Consider the following 16,486-nt stretch of genomic DNA (forward strand, 5'->3'; position numbering starts at 1 on the left):
TCAATATCAAACATAATCTGTTATATAATGACTGAATATTTGAATTTAGCTTTCAAAATGACGGCAGGTAAAAAAAATGAATTATATATTTTTGCTCTTATATGAAGTGCATTAACAATTTGGTTATATTTGTATTTGTTTAAATTTAAATAAAATCAAATCTAATTAATCTATTATATAATGAATTGAATATTGAAAGAATATTGAATTTGAATATTTCTTTCAAGTGATCAGTAGGGAAATAGATAATTAATTATACATTTTTTTTCAAGTTAATGAACGCGTTTTGATCGTACATATCATACGCACTCCCAAAACTCCGCAAACTTTGACACAAAAACTTGCGCAGAACTACTTCATCATCTCTTTCTTCAATCAAATAAGAAAAACAAAATTTACACAAAGCACAAAAATATATAAATTAAACATTACAAGAAAAAAAATCCTACACTAAACTCTACTTCTGAAACACTTCCGTGGAACTTTGATATAACTTTTGCATTTTTCCCCTCGATAAACAAAAGAAACAAACACTTCCATGCAACTTATGCAATAAAAAGTAAAACTATCAACAAAAATAAAAATATATATATAATATTAGAAATAGAGATAATATAATATTAGATATCTAAGAGCGTGAAAATGTTATTGTCTGACCTGCTATGTATAGTTGCATTTTAAATCACATCATCACCATTCTTTTCCAATCAAATATGAAAAACACTTGCACATACGAAAGTAAATTATTACACTTAAAATAAATTAGACATTACAGATACATAAAAATATCTCCCACTAAACCCAACTTTCCGGAACACTCTCGTCGAACTTTGAAAAGTTTGCTTTCCCTTTTTCTATCCTCGATAAATAAGAGAAACACTTTCATACCACTTATATAATAAAAGGTAAAATTATATAAACAGAAATCAACGTAATATTATAACATTAGAAATTGAAATAATATTAGATAACTGAGAAAGATAGAGAGAAAGTTGACTGCCCTGCTATCTACGCAGTCATCTTATATATATATATAAACCCCACTTCATCATTCTTTTCATTCAAATAAGAAAAAAAAAATTTACACGTACAAAAATGAATTATTACACCTAAATAAATATATTAAAAAATTACAAATTTTACAAAAAAACATCCTCCACTGAACCCAATTTCCGAAACACTTTCATGGAACTTCGAAAGTTTTGTATCTTTTTTCTGCTCGACAAACACACAAGGGAAACACACTTCCATGTGACGTATATAACGAAAGGTAAAATTATGAACAGAAATCAACGCAATAAATATACAGTAATATTAGAAATAAAGATAATATATAATATTCGAAATAGAGATAATATAATATTAAATAACTAAGAAGAAAAAAATTCCACTACACCCAACTTCCAAAACACTTCCGTCGAACTTTCATAAGTTTTCTCTCTTTTTCACCCTCGATAAATAAGAGAAACGCAAACACAATTCCATGCAACTTGTATAATAAAAAGTAAAATTATATAAACCAAAATCAACGTAATAATATAACATTAGATAACTCAAAGAGTGAGGAAGTTGTTGTCTCGGACCCCTGCTATCCAGAATTTCATTAATCTGCTTCATCATTCTTTTCCCAATCAAATACGAAAAACAATTTTACGCACACAAAAAACAAAAATTGCAAAAACGGTGCAAAACCTGCACCGAACCCAACTTTCCGAAACCCTTCCGTCGAACTTTAATAAGTTTTTGTGTCACTTTTTTTTTTTTTATCCTCCGTAAAATAAGAGAAACAAACACTTTCATGCAACTTTATATAATAAAAAGTAAAATCATAAACAAGAAATTTTTTTCGCAATAATATAACATAAGAGAAATAGAGATAATATATAATATTAGATAACCGAGAGACAGAGAGAGAGCGAGGAAGTTGTCTGACCTGCTATCTAGAGTCGCATTCGTCGGGTGGCCCACGGTGGCCGGCTCAGGTCACCAGGTGCGGATGAGGAGTAATCCACTGGGCGATCTGTTCTCGTGGGCTGGCGGCAAAGGGAGGAAAAAGAGAGCAGAAGAGAGAGAGAGAGATACAGAGAGAGGGGCGATTGGGCAGAGCAAGAGCAGAGAGAAAGAGAGAGCAGCGCTGTTCAAAATACGTCTTTTGCGTCTGCTAGTGAGAGAGCGTCTTCTGTGGCGGGTCTTGCTTGCTCTTCGCGTTCCCCAACCTCAACGACAGGAGAGAAGCACCCCCAGCGCATATACTCACACACTCACACACACACGCGCGCGCGCGATCTCTCTCTCCCCTCTCTCGTATACTACCGTCAAGGGCGTGGCCTACGTGATACCCCTGCTGCCATCTAGAGGGAGGGACGACGAGCTCTCTATCGACTAAATATATAACATGGACATCTCATTGCTCCGCGTTTCTCTCTCTCTCTCTCTCTTCTTTCTCTCGCGCATCTTTTTTTTTTCTCTCTCTCTCTCTCTCAATAAACTAACTTGACCAGGAGAATGGCAAACTTCCGGATAACTTTAGGATTCTCTTGCTGGCTGATTCTCTCCGTGTTTTGCCTCGATAGAGATAGAAGTCCTAAAATACGCGTCCATTTTTTTTTATTTACTGTATTCATTTTATTTATTTATTTATTTCGATGTTTTCTTTTCTCAGGTATGTCATCGTATTTCACTCGCGGCCGGAAGAAATCGGAAATGCAAGGTGGTCAAAGAGGCCCGACCGGTTTTGAAAAAATATTTTAAAAAAAGCTATGGTGTGAAACGTTGCTTTTTAAACCGTTTGTTTCAACGGCTTAGAGCACAACGGTGCTCAACTTTCAGGAGAGTGCGGGTCACTTTATTGGTATGAAAATGTGTCGCGGGCCACTTGAGTGAACTAGAACAGCGCTTCAGGTCACTTGAGTGATCTGTGTGTGTATGCCGAGGGCCACTTAAGTGATCTGCGAATATGCCGCGGGCCACTCAAGTGATCTGTATCACTGATCACACACTTATTGGGCAGAATTTTAATATTTATTCAAAAATATAAAAATTATTATTTAATGATTACTTAACTTAGCCATCTTGGTCCCCCCTCCCCATAAAACGCATCGAATTTTCATTTTTTTAGAAAGTACGGATATAAATGAGTGCTGTTGGCATATTTTTAATTTAAACAATACATATTAGAACAGCAATTTAATAAATTAGAGTGGGTTTTTAATTAGCAAAAATGGTTAATTAAGGGTAAAATAAACAGCTTGTCTAGGTTTTAATGTTATTTGAAACAGATCAAATCTGGCCTAGCAGTGTTGAATAAATTTTACTTTCACAAAAGAACAACGAAGAAAGCAAATACACCGAGAAATACGAACCTTTTTTTACTTTGTTTTACACTGAATTTTGTTTCAATCACTTCACTTTTGTGTGTTTTTATAACGCTAAAAAATGTACTTTCTCAAATACCAAAAAAAAGGAAAAAAATAGGAATTTTTACACGTATTTACCATTTACTGTATATTCAAATATATACGGGACCATAGAGAGTCAGGGATACAAAAAGAAGGGATGTCACAAATGCCGAGTGCACTCGGGATGAACTGCTGAGCGATTAATCTGCCGAAAAATTTAAAGATATTTTTACCAATACGACTAGTTTTCATTGTAACTTCACATTAGCAGGAAAAAAGTGGGTTTATTTTGTCTTTTAACGGGCTAAAAATAATTTCTTTTTTATTGGTGATAATTTTGTATTTATAATAATAATAATAATAATAGTTAATAATATAATAACCTTTATTGATTTTGGCAAAACGCTTCTGCAGTAAGTGGCAACAATAACAAAACAGTACGACAAGAATAGAACAAGAACAAATTACAAATAATTATTTTACAAAAAACAAAAGAAATTAGTTATTATAATATCTCTTTGCGAGATAGTTCAAATAATTATGGTTAGTAAAATATGTATATTGCAACATGTTAGTAAATAAAAATTGGAACAAATATTTATCAAGTGGAGAGACATTCCACAAAAATATCTCTAAAGGATATTATATCAGACAGCAAAGGAATAGGCGATTTTGATTTTGTTCCAAATTTTTGAAAAAGGTAATAAAAGGGGCATGTGAGTGTATATTTGCGAAATATTTTCATCTAAAGGAATTATAATCTGAGCATGCCATTATTACGCGAGTCCAGGTCTCAAATTCATTGGAGTTACAATATGTACACGAAACCTGCGAATTGATTTCAAGGATTCTCCCGTTTATGAACAACCTGTTTGCACCGAGAGTTCAACAATTAATTTGCATGAGAGTTCTTTTAAATTTAAGTGGGGCGTTGTAGTTAGTGAGGTAGCTTTCAAGACCAAAATTTCTTTTAAGTTGTTTGTAGTGGGGAGAAAAATTAGTGCTCTAGATATTAGTCATGTCAGTTTGCATGTTTTGGATGTTAATTGAGTTTCGAATGACAAGAATTGTTGAATTATTGGATGATAGCCGGGTCTCTTGAGATCTTCAAAAAACAATAACCACTGTTATCAATTATTTTCCTCAAATTTGCATGCCAACTGTATTTTTCCCTTCTACTCGCCTCATATCTATCACGAAGCTTTAAAACGCATTGTTTAGGAAGTCTGTTGGACGACATTTTTTCAATCCTGAACCAATAACGTAATAAAAATTTTGTAAGAAGTGTTGAAATGTGTGGTTGCCTAAGTTCCGCTCTAACCATATGTCCCAGAGTTTTTATGTCTGAATGAAAAATTCTTTTGGTGAAGGAGTTAAAGATCGGTTCACACACAAGTTTCGCAAGATAAAAAGGTGGACCAGATCTCCGAACCGTAAGAAAATACTGATAAAACGAGAGAGAAAAAGAGTTTAAATGCTACAGAGGGTGAGGATATTTTTGCCTCAGCTGAATTGGATAAAACTGTGTTTATTGCCGATTTGGTTTTTGACTGTAAAGTTAATTTTGCTAAATGAAAATGACCTAAGGAGGAAAATGGAACATCCAGATATGTATAATTTGCGACTACATCTAAATGTTAGCCGTCAAAATAAAAAATATAAGTTTCAGATTTCTTGCGCTTGCCTCCTTTCCTGAAAACCACAACCTTGGTTTTGCCAGTAATAATTTTTAATTTTTTACGAAAGCAGAAATTTTCCAAAATTTTGATTTTTCTCAGAAGGTTCAAAGGAGAATCCGCACGGACGACCCGTATCATCGGCGTAAAATAGACCATGTATAAAAGTTTCGGAGTTTATATAAATTGGTTAACACACACACACGCAATATAAGATTCCTCCAGCAGTTTAACAAGATCGATTATCACAAGAGAAAAGAGAAGGATTTAAAATTTCTTCCTGCAGTACCCCACGGGTAATTTTTATATTATCTGTCAGGGCGAAATGGGTCTTGACGTTCAAAGACGCCTTTCTGCGCATGTCGCGAATCACAGCTATAAAATGTTTGCTTACACCCAAATTTTCTAAAGTTTGGAAAAGAATATTGTGGTCATTTGAGTCAAAGGCTGTTTTAAAATCAAAGAATAGTGCATAAAATGTTCGATAATTTATTTTGAATCATGCAATGCAAATTAAAAATTTGATCTTCACATCCATAGTTTTCGCGGAAGCCAGCCTGTACTTCTGAAATGATGTCATTTTGATTCAACCAAGTATCAAATCTTTTGTTTAAAATCGAGGTGAATAACTTCAAGATATTTGAGACCAATGCAATTGCACGATAATTTTTCGGTAGCGTTTGATCACCTTTTTTTATAGATTGGTCAGATTATCACTTAGTACATTTCTCTGAGACACATGCGGAGTCAAAAATATTGTTGAATATTGATAGTAAAATTTGCCTCGCATTCGGAATGGAGTTATGAAAAAATTTGTTTAGGATCAAGTCGCGCCCATGGACTTTACCACTTCTAGCTTTTTTTTATAGCTGCATTGAGTTCTGTCATTGTTATTGTAGTGTCAAGAACCCCGTCCGACCTATCAGTTAGTTGAACCGTATCATAACTAGGTATGCGTGTGTAATTATCCAAAAAAGAAAATAGGGTACTATAATGATTTTGTTAAACAATCGACATGTATTGCGATGTACAAAATTCTTCCAAATACGAAATAATTTTAGAGCATCCCAAAATTGAGGAGTTTTTGCTAGAGCAAATAGTAGAACTCCAGTGGTTTAAAGTATTTTTCTTTAGTGCATCTATAAGAGTGGCTTTATAACTATTTTTCAAAATTTTGCATTTAAGCAAGGCATGAGGATCGTTACTACGTCTGAGGTGATAATTTCCTATTTAAAGATATTTTATATATAAGAAACTGCAGATTTTCAAGCCGGCAACAAGATAAAATGAAATATTTTTCTCTGACGAAATAATGCTCAACTAAACGCGTTGGTTGTCCATTCTATTATACAAAGGCCAGAACCGGCCAAATCCCCAACGAGATGGCTGAAAAAAATCCATAAAAGTATGGATGCCAAATACATCTAAAATAGAAGCAACCCAAAATAAGAGTGGTTATCACAGAAAAAACTTAACTAGATAAAATACAATACATTATACCCACTTAAAAAATTATGGTTATGTTGTCTAAGTGTGGATAGCTCCTTCATTCATCCTAATTTAGTATAGCTTTTTCTATATTGTGGATCACACCTTACTCTATATTTTTTAGAATTTTACGAATTTATTTTATATATAAATTCAAAAATAAGGTACATTACCTAAAGCACTAACAAAATAACAAAAAAGTTCTTTGATCATTTTTTGAGATATTATTCACCGATTCTGATGCATTGATTACTACATTTTTCTTATTGGTTTCATTGTCATTCCTTGTTTTTTGGGAACTTCAAAAAATAATTTATCAGTGGAATAAGCCATGAAATCAGTGTTCTGAAACTGATATGACTCAATCAATTAATTATAATACTAAGTTCAACTCTTGTGTCAGAATATTTATCTCTTGTATAATTCTTGGCATTTAAGATTCCATTATCAAATAGTGTGGATTCAGACCTAGACACGAAATCAATATGCAAATAACATTTGTATACATTTCACTGAGGTTCTTAAAATCATTAACTTATCATTAACATTATAAGTCAGCTGATCAGAAATTCATTAAAGATCCTCATATACAAGTTTCATTCAATTTTTTTGTCTTGAATAAATAGTGTTGTCCTGTCTTCTCTGTGGGCCCACCTTGATTGTTTTGGGGCAGATTAGGAAAATTGCATTCGAGACTCTTGTAAATGGACTCTATGACAACACTGCATCATCAACTACAAAAACCAAACGATAAAATGTTCATGTTCCATTGTCATAGACTCATTAAATCTTGTTTTTAATTAAAAAATATTCGAATTAGTTTTTCTTCATTTTCAACCCCATATTTCATACTACCCGACAAAAATGATTTTTTTTAATGTCTTTGTTCTTAGACATAATATTTGTTTTTAAATATGATACACGTGTTAATGCAAAGACGGGAACCCAAATTTTATAGAAATGTACGTTTTAGGTTTCTGTCATGTCTTAAATTAGAATAATAGAAAAAATAAAAGTGGTTTTCCATATTACCCGAGCTTCCTATACATGAAAACAATTGCCAACATTAGTCTTTTTTTCGCAAAACTACAAATTTGTGTGAACCAGTAAGTTGTTTAGAAATTCGACGAAAAGTAAAAAACCTAGCGATATTCTTCTAAAAATCATATACGCTATGCAAACTATTTCGAACAACTTTCTTAAGCCCATACATAGGCACATATGCAATACACGTGAAGAAAAATATGAAGTGTGTAAAAACAAGAATTTTTTTTCCAAACTCTGACATGAAATACTGCATAAAACAGATGAAGCGAAAAGACTTGGACGAAAAGAAACAAAGTCTTCCACTCCGAAGAACTGAAGTACAGCTTTAACTCAAAAATAAGAAGGGTACCCAATATTCTTTTCCTGTCTCTACAAATGCTGATTTATTTCGGAGTTCTCCCTTTCCTCCACAGTTTACACATGCATACATATACTGTAGTATATACGCATGGCATAACGGTATGCAGTTGTATATACCATCAGAACGACGCCGGCGACGAATCTAGCTAACGCGAGATCGCGTGACCCGTAAGCGGCGAAAGTGTTCACACACAAGGGATGGTTCCTTAACCATATTTATCTTTCTTAAAACATGAGTGTACGTTCAAAAGTTGCCGTCGAACATATTTACATAAAATACTATTTGAGCGGCAAAATTTAACTCTGCAACCAAGAAAGTGTAAAAATTCACATTGAATGTGAAAGGTAAGATTTAACGAGGAAATGCGTTCGGGAAAGTTCGCTGTAACGAGCATTTTTCTTTTTGTTTCTTTCTTTAACTTTTGCTGAATATTATACTACTATCATGGGTTTCTTTCTGGTGATTTGGTATGAGTAAGAAAGAATGCCTTTTCCCTCCTCTCGATGCCGTGAATTATTAAGATGAGGAGTTATATGGAAGTGACGTTAGCAATGGGATGAACAAAAAATGAGACAATAAGACTGGAAGCTGAAGTTGGTTTTCTGTGGTTCCCAACTTCAAGGCGCAAATGCGAGCCGATCTCCCCGTTAAAAAGTCTCGCCACAGAGAGCAACAGTCCTACAACGGTAAATCATTCAACCATAACACTTCACTCATAGTTAGTAAAACTGGGGGCAGATGACAGCACTACACATAACAAGCATTACACAGAAAACAAAACTTTACGTCAGGTTGCACTACACGTACACGCACATTCCCGCATGTAACGATTCGTTGGGGGGTTCCGCGGGGGCGGGGGGGGTGTAGCAGTAGTAGGTAGGGGCTCGGGGATCCATGATGCAGCCACCTCGTTGGGCAATTTGCCTGTTGTGGCGTTGTATTTGTATTTGTATTTGTAAGACGCAGAACAGCATCTCTCGCGCGTGCGCACGATTGCGATTTTTTAATTACACGAGATGGCTCGAAATGTCAAACAATACATAATTATTTATTTATTCATTTATATTCATGTGTATGTATATATATATATGAATATTGTTACGATGTAAAAATTCACTGCAGTTCGACGTTAATGAAAAATCAACGTCGAAATGAAAAGATGAACGACTGCAGTGACATGCACTCGATGGCGTTAACTAAATTTATGTATGTTCTCTTGTGAACTAACTCCCGACGCGCACCGATAAGAGAACCGTTTACAATGTAGACTGCGCCTGACAGACAAGAAAAAGATATAATCATAAGCGTCGCTCTTTTAAATGAATTATACTGGAGTTGTGTTGAAAACAGAAATAAATGAAACGATGTATTGATGTGAAAAGTGATGGCTAAGGCAAAGAGCACGCTTAGAATTTTTGTTTGCCTCGCAGGGACATTCTGCAAACACTATCTTTAATTCAGATGAAATTTCCAAGGAAACAAACATAAAGCAAAGCAATGAAGCTCAAGTAAAAATGTTGTACATTACCGTAATGAAAATCACGGTTATCTGTGATAACATTTAAGATACATTCCCGTTAACAAACATCCGTGGATCATCATAACAGAAATAATCCTACTTTAGAGTAATGGGCATGTAAAATGCCCTTGAGGTGATTCTTCCGCGGTAAATAAATTCTTATTGGAAACAGTCCTTAAGGAATAAAATCTTTACATGCTGTAGTTTTTCAAAGAATTTCATAATTATCTTAACATAACGAATACAGAATGTTTTTATTAATGTACAGTATTTAGTGACATCGAGGTGTTGCATGTAACATACAATGAATTTTAATGAAATATAAATAGTTCGTACAAGGATTGTAGAATTCACTTTCACTAATGATGTTAGTATAAGTATATTCTCGCTGATAATGATTGCTGACAGGTGGATAATAAGCGACATTGTCTTGTACAGTAATACCTCGGCTAACGAACGCCTCTGCTTATGAATTTTTCCGCTAAAGAAGATTATTTTTCCGACGTTTATTACCTCGGCTAACGAATGAGCTAACATAATATGAGGGGTTCACAACCATACTAGACCAAGTCCATTTATCTTTATTATGGATAATAACACCTTAAAGTCTTTGATAGACAATTAATTCAGTTCAAGTAATATAAAGGAATTAAATATGTCGAAGTTCAATTAAAACTATCATTTTTTATGCCCTGTTTTTACAAAAACTTTAAGGTGTTAGTATCCATGATAAAGATAAATGGACTTGATCTACTATGGTTGTGAACCCTCTGATATAGCCGCGTCATGAGCTAAATTCCCGTGATAATCAAAATTAATCCATTGAGTTACTATTACTTAAGCAAGACAAATTTATTTCCATCTCGAAAGTGATTTCTAGATATATATCTCTCTTTCTCTTTCAGAAAGATTTAGCGCCATTTCATGTGAAATGAATGATGAAACTAAGAGGGAAAAAAAGCCTCAGATTTGAATTCTTTCAGTGGATATGGTAAGACTCTTAATACCAAACTGAACAGTATAGACATTCTACCAATTTATCTTTTCCATCAGCATGTGTGTGAGAAAGAAATTAGTTGACTATGTCACATATCACGCCACCTCACATATTTTGTTCACTATGGCTCACGAACCCGACTGCGTAGCGTACATAGTGTACGATAAAAATATATTCAGGCAGAAGCACCGAAATGAAGAAACCATTGCCAGTTGTCCTGTATATAAGGCACCCTTATGCAGGGAGGGAGAGTGGTGCGCTGTATTGTATATTCATTAATTATTGAGAGGGGCTCAATTCGCTCCAGGTTCTGCACCCATTTGTCCAGGTTTTCCTCTTCCTTTAAACTCTCATTCATCCAATTGTGAAGTTGTTTTTCTCGAACTTCGGTCACCATATGTTGCTTTTACAGTGCTCTTTAGTCTGTTGTGAAACTTATTTTCAAATTTCGGGCCGGGAACAAATCAAACGATTTTAGGTAGAAACCTATAGGAAATCGCGTTTTCGCTAACGAAGTTTTCGGCTAACTAATATGATTCTGGAACGAATTATCTTCGTTAGCCGAGGTATCACTGTACTAAAATTTTTCACATCTTCCTATGACATCTTAAAAGGGATTCACTGAAGAAAAAAAACGTAAATATGAAAAGACTCAGAGAGTCATTCTCTGATATGACGAGGGAAACTCTCTCGTGGAAGAATGTTTCGCTCCAAACTGTTATTGATCACTTATCGATGCCGTTGTCAGATTTCGCATGATTGATTACGTAGCATATCTCTACGCTCTCTTATTGATTTAATATATATATATCGGAGGAGTTTTTTAAAAAAGCTTTCTCCATTTATAAAAATTTCCTTCTGTTTCTGAGAATTTTTGGGGGGATTTCAGAGAATATAATTACACTTTAATAACTGAGCTATTTCTCATTTTTTTTAGCAACGAAGAGTTTTTTCTATGATGAATCAAACAAAAATAAATTTTGCGAAAATGACCGTTAATTTACTGTGTGAAAGAGAAATTTTGGTTTTGTTTTGAAGAATTAGTTTGAGTTCTTACGCTTTTCACTTTATTGCGTATAATTTATGTATGTAAAGTATACATCGAAACCTCGATATAATAACAGTACTTTGTGAGCCAAGAAAATATATCGCAGTAGAGGGGTTATTGTTATATCGGGCGGTAGCTTTATAATCAGGTGCCGCCAAATTTATGCTATTGTTGGCATCTCTTCTGAACTGAAGTCGTTAGTACCGCCATACCATCCATTTATGAGTGTTAAACTGAAATTCAGTTAGTTGTTTCACCCTGTGAAGCAGTTTACCGCAACCTTTTAACGACTGCAATTGGGAACATCGGTTATATTAATTAGAAAAAATATATTTTTCGTACTGAAAGCATTTGATTTTTTTTTTCAAAATTCCAAAATTAAAACACTCTTTTTGAGATTCCAAACTTAATTTACAAAACAAAAATTTCCTTCATTTTAGCACTTATGCATAAATTCAAATTTTTAAACCAGAAATTTTTAAGGAAGAATAAAATTTATTTATTTTTCGTCTTTAATTTTAATGTTGTTTCTATGGACATTGTGATGGACAAAAATGGGCAAATCTATAAAAAATACTACTTTTTTATGAATTTTATGGTTGTTCTAAATAAAGGATCAGGAGGGGGAGAAAAGAAAATGCATCCAAGTCTTGATTCGGCCGGTAAAAGGTTAGCAATTTGGAAGTGCAAAATACCGATGCTATTAAATGGCCTCGAAATAATAAAAACTGGTGAGAAATTTTGAAATATATCAAAGGTGATTTTGAGCGAAATATAAAAATTATATTTGTAGAAGTTTTGAATTCTCAAAATATATCATTATAAAGGGATTTATCGTAGAAAGAATATCGCTGTATAGAGAGGACTTAAACATTAGACTATAGGCGATTCCAAAAACGATATGAAAAGTATCGATTATCGTTGTAGCGAGGTTTCACTGTATTTAGTAAAATATAAAAATACAAGTGCATTATACCACTTAATAGCATTGGTATTAATAATTTAATTTCTATATAGACAACCCATAATTAAATAAAAATAATACTCTGATTGCTTATTCAGAATATCTATATAAAAAGATTCTGTTCTTAAAAATCTGGCCTAATTTTTTTTAGCGCAATTGTGAATTCTAAGCTACAAAAAATGGAAGAGGATATACATAATATTGAATACTCACGACAGTATATTCAACAGTACACTGAGGAAAAAATAAGATTTTTACGTAAAATGCATACATGCATATGTGATTGGTTTTCAGTGAAATCGGAAGATATACTAGTAAATTTATCTGAAATTATAATGTGGAAGATACGATAATCTCGTTCAGCGAGCCTAACGCACGTTTACCTTTGTGGCAGCAAACATTTGCATACAACTACCACATACTGCGTTTTGTTTTTGTTGTTTTTTTTTTTCGTTCTTTTCCAACAGCTCGCAGACTAAATAACCCGACGCTAAGCCAACAATCATCGGTATGCGAGTTATATTTCCGTTTATATTCACTGCAGCATTACTTTTACGCTTTCAGTTGTTTGTTCACCCCTCTATTTGTAAAGCTGATCTTTCCTGCCGCTTTGAATGAAAAATTACGAATTCTGTCACAGAATTTTTTTTTTCGAAATCAAAAGCAAGAATATATACATAATATATACATGTGAGCATTTTATTAAAACCTAGTTATTTCGAGGCACGCGTAGAAAATAAATAATGTTGAAAAATCAAAGCACATGCCTTCCAGCGAACGCATAAAAAAAAAAAAGCTGCAAATTGAGTGAAAGTTACCTTGGAAAGTTTGGAGATTACATGAAATTTTTATATCATCGACGCATTACACTGTACTTGCATTGCACTTCCGGGCTTTTTCCCCCATCATCATCAATAATTTGTCAGTGGGGTGAGATTTGCGAAATAAATTTACAAGAGTAACGGATGAAATTTCATGAATGATTTATATGAGCTGCTATTTTGATGAAATTTGTCTAAATTCAAAAATTGTGGTTCTCGATATACTCAAATAAATTAATATTAAAATTTTATTTGAGGTATAACGAAGTTCAATTAAATTATTTCGAATGAATTATGAGCTGATAAAAATTTCCAAAAATTCATATTTGATAAATAATTAAATTATATCAAGTATTCAATTTGAAAAAAAAATCATTTCTATCTGATAAGTATAATTGCTTTTTAGATAATCTTTATATAATTTTTTTTTAATCAAACTTTGTCGAAAATAATTAAAATTTGATTTTCGGTTCAACTCAGATAGAATAAAACAATTTTAATTTTTCTTCAAGAGCACGTGTTTAATCATCAACTAAATTAAAAATTCTTGCTGGACTTTGTCCAAAACAAATTTTCATTCCACCATGATGTGATTTCTTACAACTATTTTAAAGTACAGGATAGTCAAAAAATAACTTTGCCAATATACAAGCCCGTAGCGGCCGCAAAAATCAAGGAATGCGAGCAAAATTCGACATATATGTGTTTCAGAGTATGCACTCGAGAATGAGAAGAGAAAAAGACCTTGCTCTCGCGATTGCGGTGACAGCAACAAGCTTTCGAAAAATCAAAACGGCAACATCCACTTTTTACTTTTTTTGCGTTGCAAAGTGATTGGTGCAGTAAAAAAACATAAATGGCGTTGAAACGGTATCTGTAGATTGATATATACCGGTGCTAGACTCAGACATAGAAACATGCGAAAACAATTAATGCAGATCACATTACTGCAGCAGGGAATGGCCCACCGAGGGGGTTGGCGCACCAACCCCTTTTGGTGAGATCTTTGTCTGTGTCCTGCGCCGGCGTTCAAGGTGCTACAGGTACTGCTCCAACACCATTCATGGGTGCTCGTATGTCGGCAAAGTTAATTTATGACCACCCTGTACATTTTTGACGCTAAATGATTCCAAAATTCCGGCAAGGGAATCTTGATCTAACAACCGAAGTTTTGAATAAAATTTTTGACTTTTAAATCACAGGGAATATTTACGTGCATCGAACTAATATTTAAATCGAAGCAGAAAATGAAGCCAGGCCTCAAACATGAATCGTGAAAACCTTATTTTCATAAAACGAACTTAGAAATCACTGAATAATTTAATTTTTAATATCTCAGTTCTAACTCGCGATTGGTTCAGAAGTTTATTCCACAAAATCATTGAATTTTCGTTGACGCCACGTTGAGTAAGCAGCTTGCTTGTACTGTGTATAATTAGAATATTCGTACCAAAGACGAACGGATGGATGGATGAACTAGGAGCTAGGAAGCGGGTCGAACGCGCGCATTGAAATAGATGGCGAAAAGCGATACTCATAATAAATGTTCCCTGCAAAAGTTACAGATGAACATGGAAACTAATTAATCCAGAAGTTAATAACGCACCCGAATTTTCAATCGATTCGCCTTCTCCTCGAAATGCAAAGTGGCGTCAAATATTGAATTGCATAAAGCAGAGTTGTAAACTAGGCCAAATCACAGTTGTAACAATTCATTGTCATGTTCCGTTTCCGATACGTTATGTCGCTATCGAAATATGGAATTAAAAAAAACAAACATGCTCGGAGATTATCGCTTATCAATCGCTAATAAATAGACCTATTTACAGGTATGCAATGGACTTACTGTATGTATACTGGGTGTTTCATGAAAATTGTTTGAAAGGAATAGTTTCTAGTTTTTAAATGGAAATAAAATATTGAAATCAGCAAAAAATATTTAGTTGTGATAGTTTTACGTTTATAAAATTTTTATTGGAGTATTAGGGAAACTTAAAATTTATACTTGCGACCCTTTATTCAACTCATTTGTACCCCCGTACTCATTTGAGTACAGCGAGAATTTGGCTTTGTATAATATTTTAACTTTGCAGCTAGATGTTGTATATTTTAGCACGAGTGGATGACAAGCCTACTCAGAGATTGACATCGAGAAAGTTCTCGAGAAGTTGGAGCATTTTATTATTAGTGGATACCTTTGTTTGCTAACATAATTTCGTTTCACTTCAACTATTTTCAAATATGCCGTCATATTTTCCTTTCCTCAATTGAGGACACTTGTCGCCCAGTCGACATGCTTCCTGTTGATTTATTTGAAAAATCTTTTGGAGGTTCTCAATTGGTGCAATTTCAACAAAATATCCCAATATCGAAATGGAATTCAAAGCACACCAAGGTGCGGCATAAACGAGTTAAAGAAATGCCTGCTGGTGAAATTTGCGTCTTGCTATATTGCAATGGTTCTCTAAGACTTGTGTGGCTCCCTTACCCTAGCCAATATTATCTAATGACTTCAATTTGCCATTATTTACCAGTGGGTTTACTATGCCAATGTCCGAAAGTGACTCTCTTGCCTTAACCAAGACGTTATTCATCCGCGACTTACGTACTCATCATCTACCATTGCCCTTGCTTAGTTGGCCAACCGAACGACGTCCCAGTCCATATTGCAACCCTTACTTAGCTGCCATCATTAACCAGTGATGCAGATGAACTTTGTTGTACTTGGCCACCACTTACCTGCAGTTCCCTCACCCAAGTAATCATTTAACAGCGGTTCCTTGCATATAAGCAATGCTCTGATGAGTTGTGGAAGTTGTTAGTTATTGTCCAATCCTTATAAATTATTATATTGACAAAAAAAAAATATCCTCGGTATCGTTTAGTCTCCGACAAAATTTGACGATGCTCCTGGAAGCCACTACACACGAAAACCTCAGCCTCTTTCTATCCAAAAATTCTATCTGTTAATATTTTATTAAAAATTTGTCGAAATATCGGCGATTATATTTAGAACAGTTATTTTAACCTCTTGCTCTAATTTTAATGGTTTTAAATAGTTTTAAATGGTTTTTAATGATTATTTTTCACGTTAAGACCTTAGGTACACATACGCAATACATAACTCAAATGGTCCTGGTTAAGATATCGACGCAAATTAATTAATT

At 33.9% G+C, this 16,486-nt stretch overlaps 1 protein-coding gene across 5 annotated transcripts in view; it reads right to left on the reverse strand.

The window, feature by feature from the left end:
- The window catches only part of LOC149079953 (poly(rC)-binding protein 3-like), a 423,390-nt gene that overhangs the window by 251,268 nt on the left and 155,636 nt on the right, over nt 1-16,486 (reverse strand). Inside the window, exon 1 of one of the 5 annotated variants that reach the window (XM_089238858.1) lies at nt 1,934-2,277. The exons of 1 other annotated variant lie outside the window; for it this stretch is intronic. The gene's annotated coding sequence lies outside the window, so the exon portion shown is untranslated. Of the gene's footprint in view, nt 1-1,933; nt 2,278-16,486 lie in introns of those variants that run through there. 3 more of the 5 variants (XM_089238857.1, XM_089238852.1, XM_089238856.1) reach the window with 3 other exon arrangements.

Source organism: Pholcus phalangioides, unplaced genomic scaffold, assembly GCF_987345545.1.
Source record: "Pholcus phalangioides strain wild (caught in Gottingen) unplaced genomic scaffold, Ppha-v1.0 ptg000011l_1, whole genome shotgun sequence".
Taxonomy (NCBI): Eukaryota; Metazoa; Arthropoda; class Arachnida; order Araneae; family Pholcidae; genus Pholcus; species Pholcus phalangioides.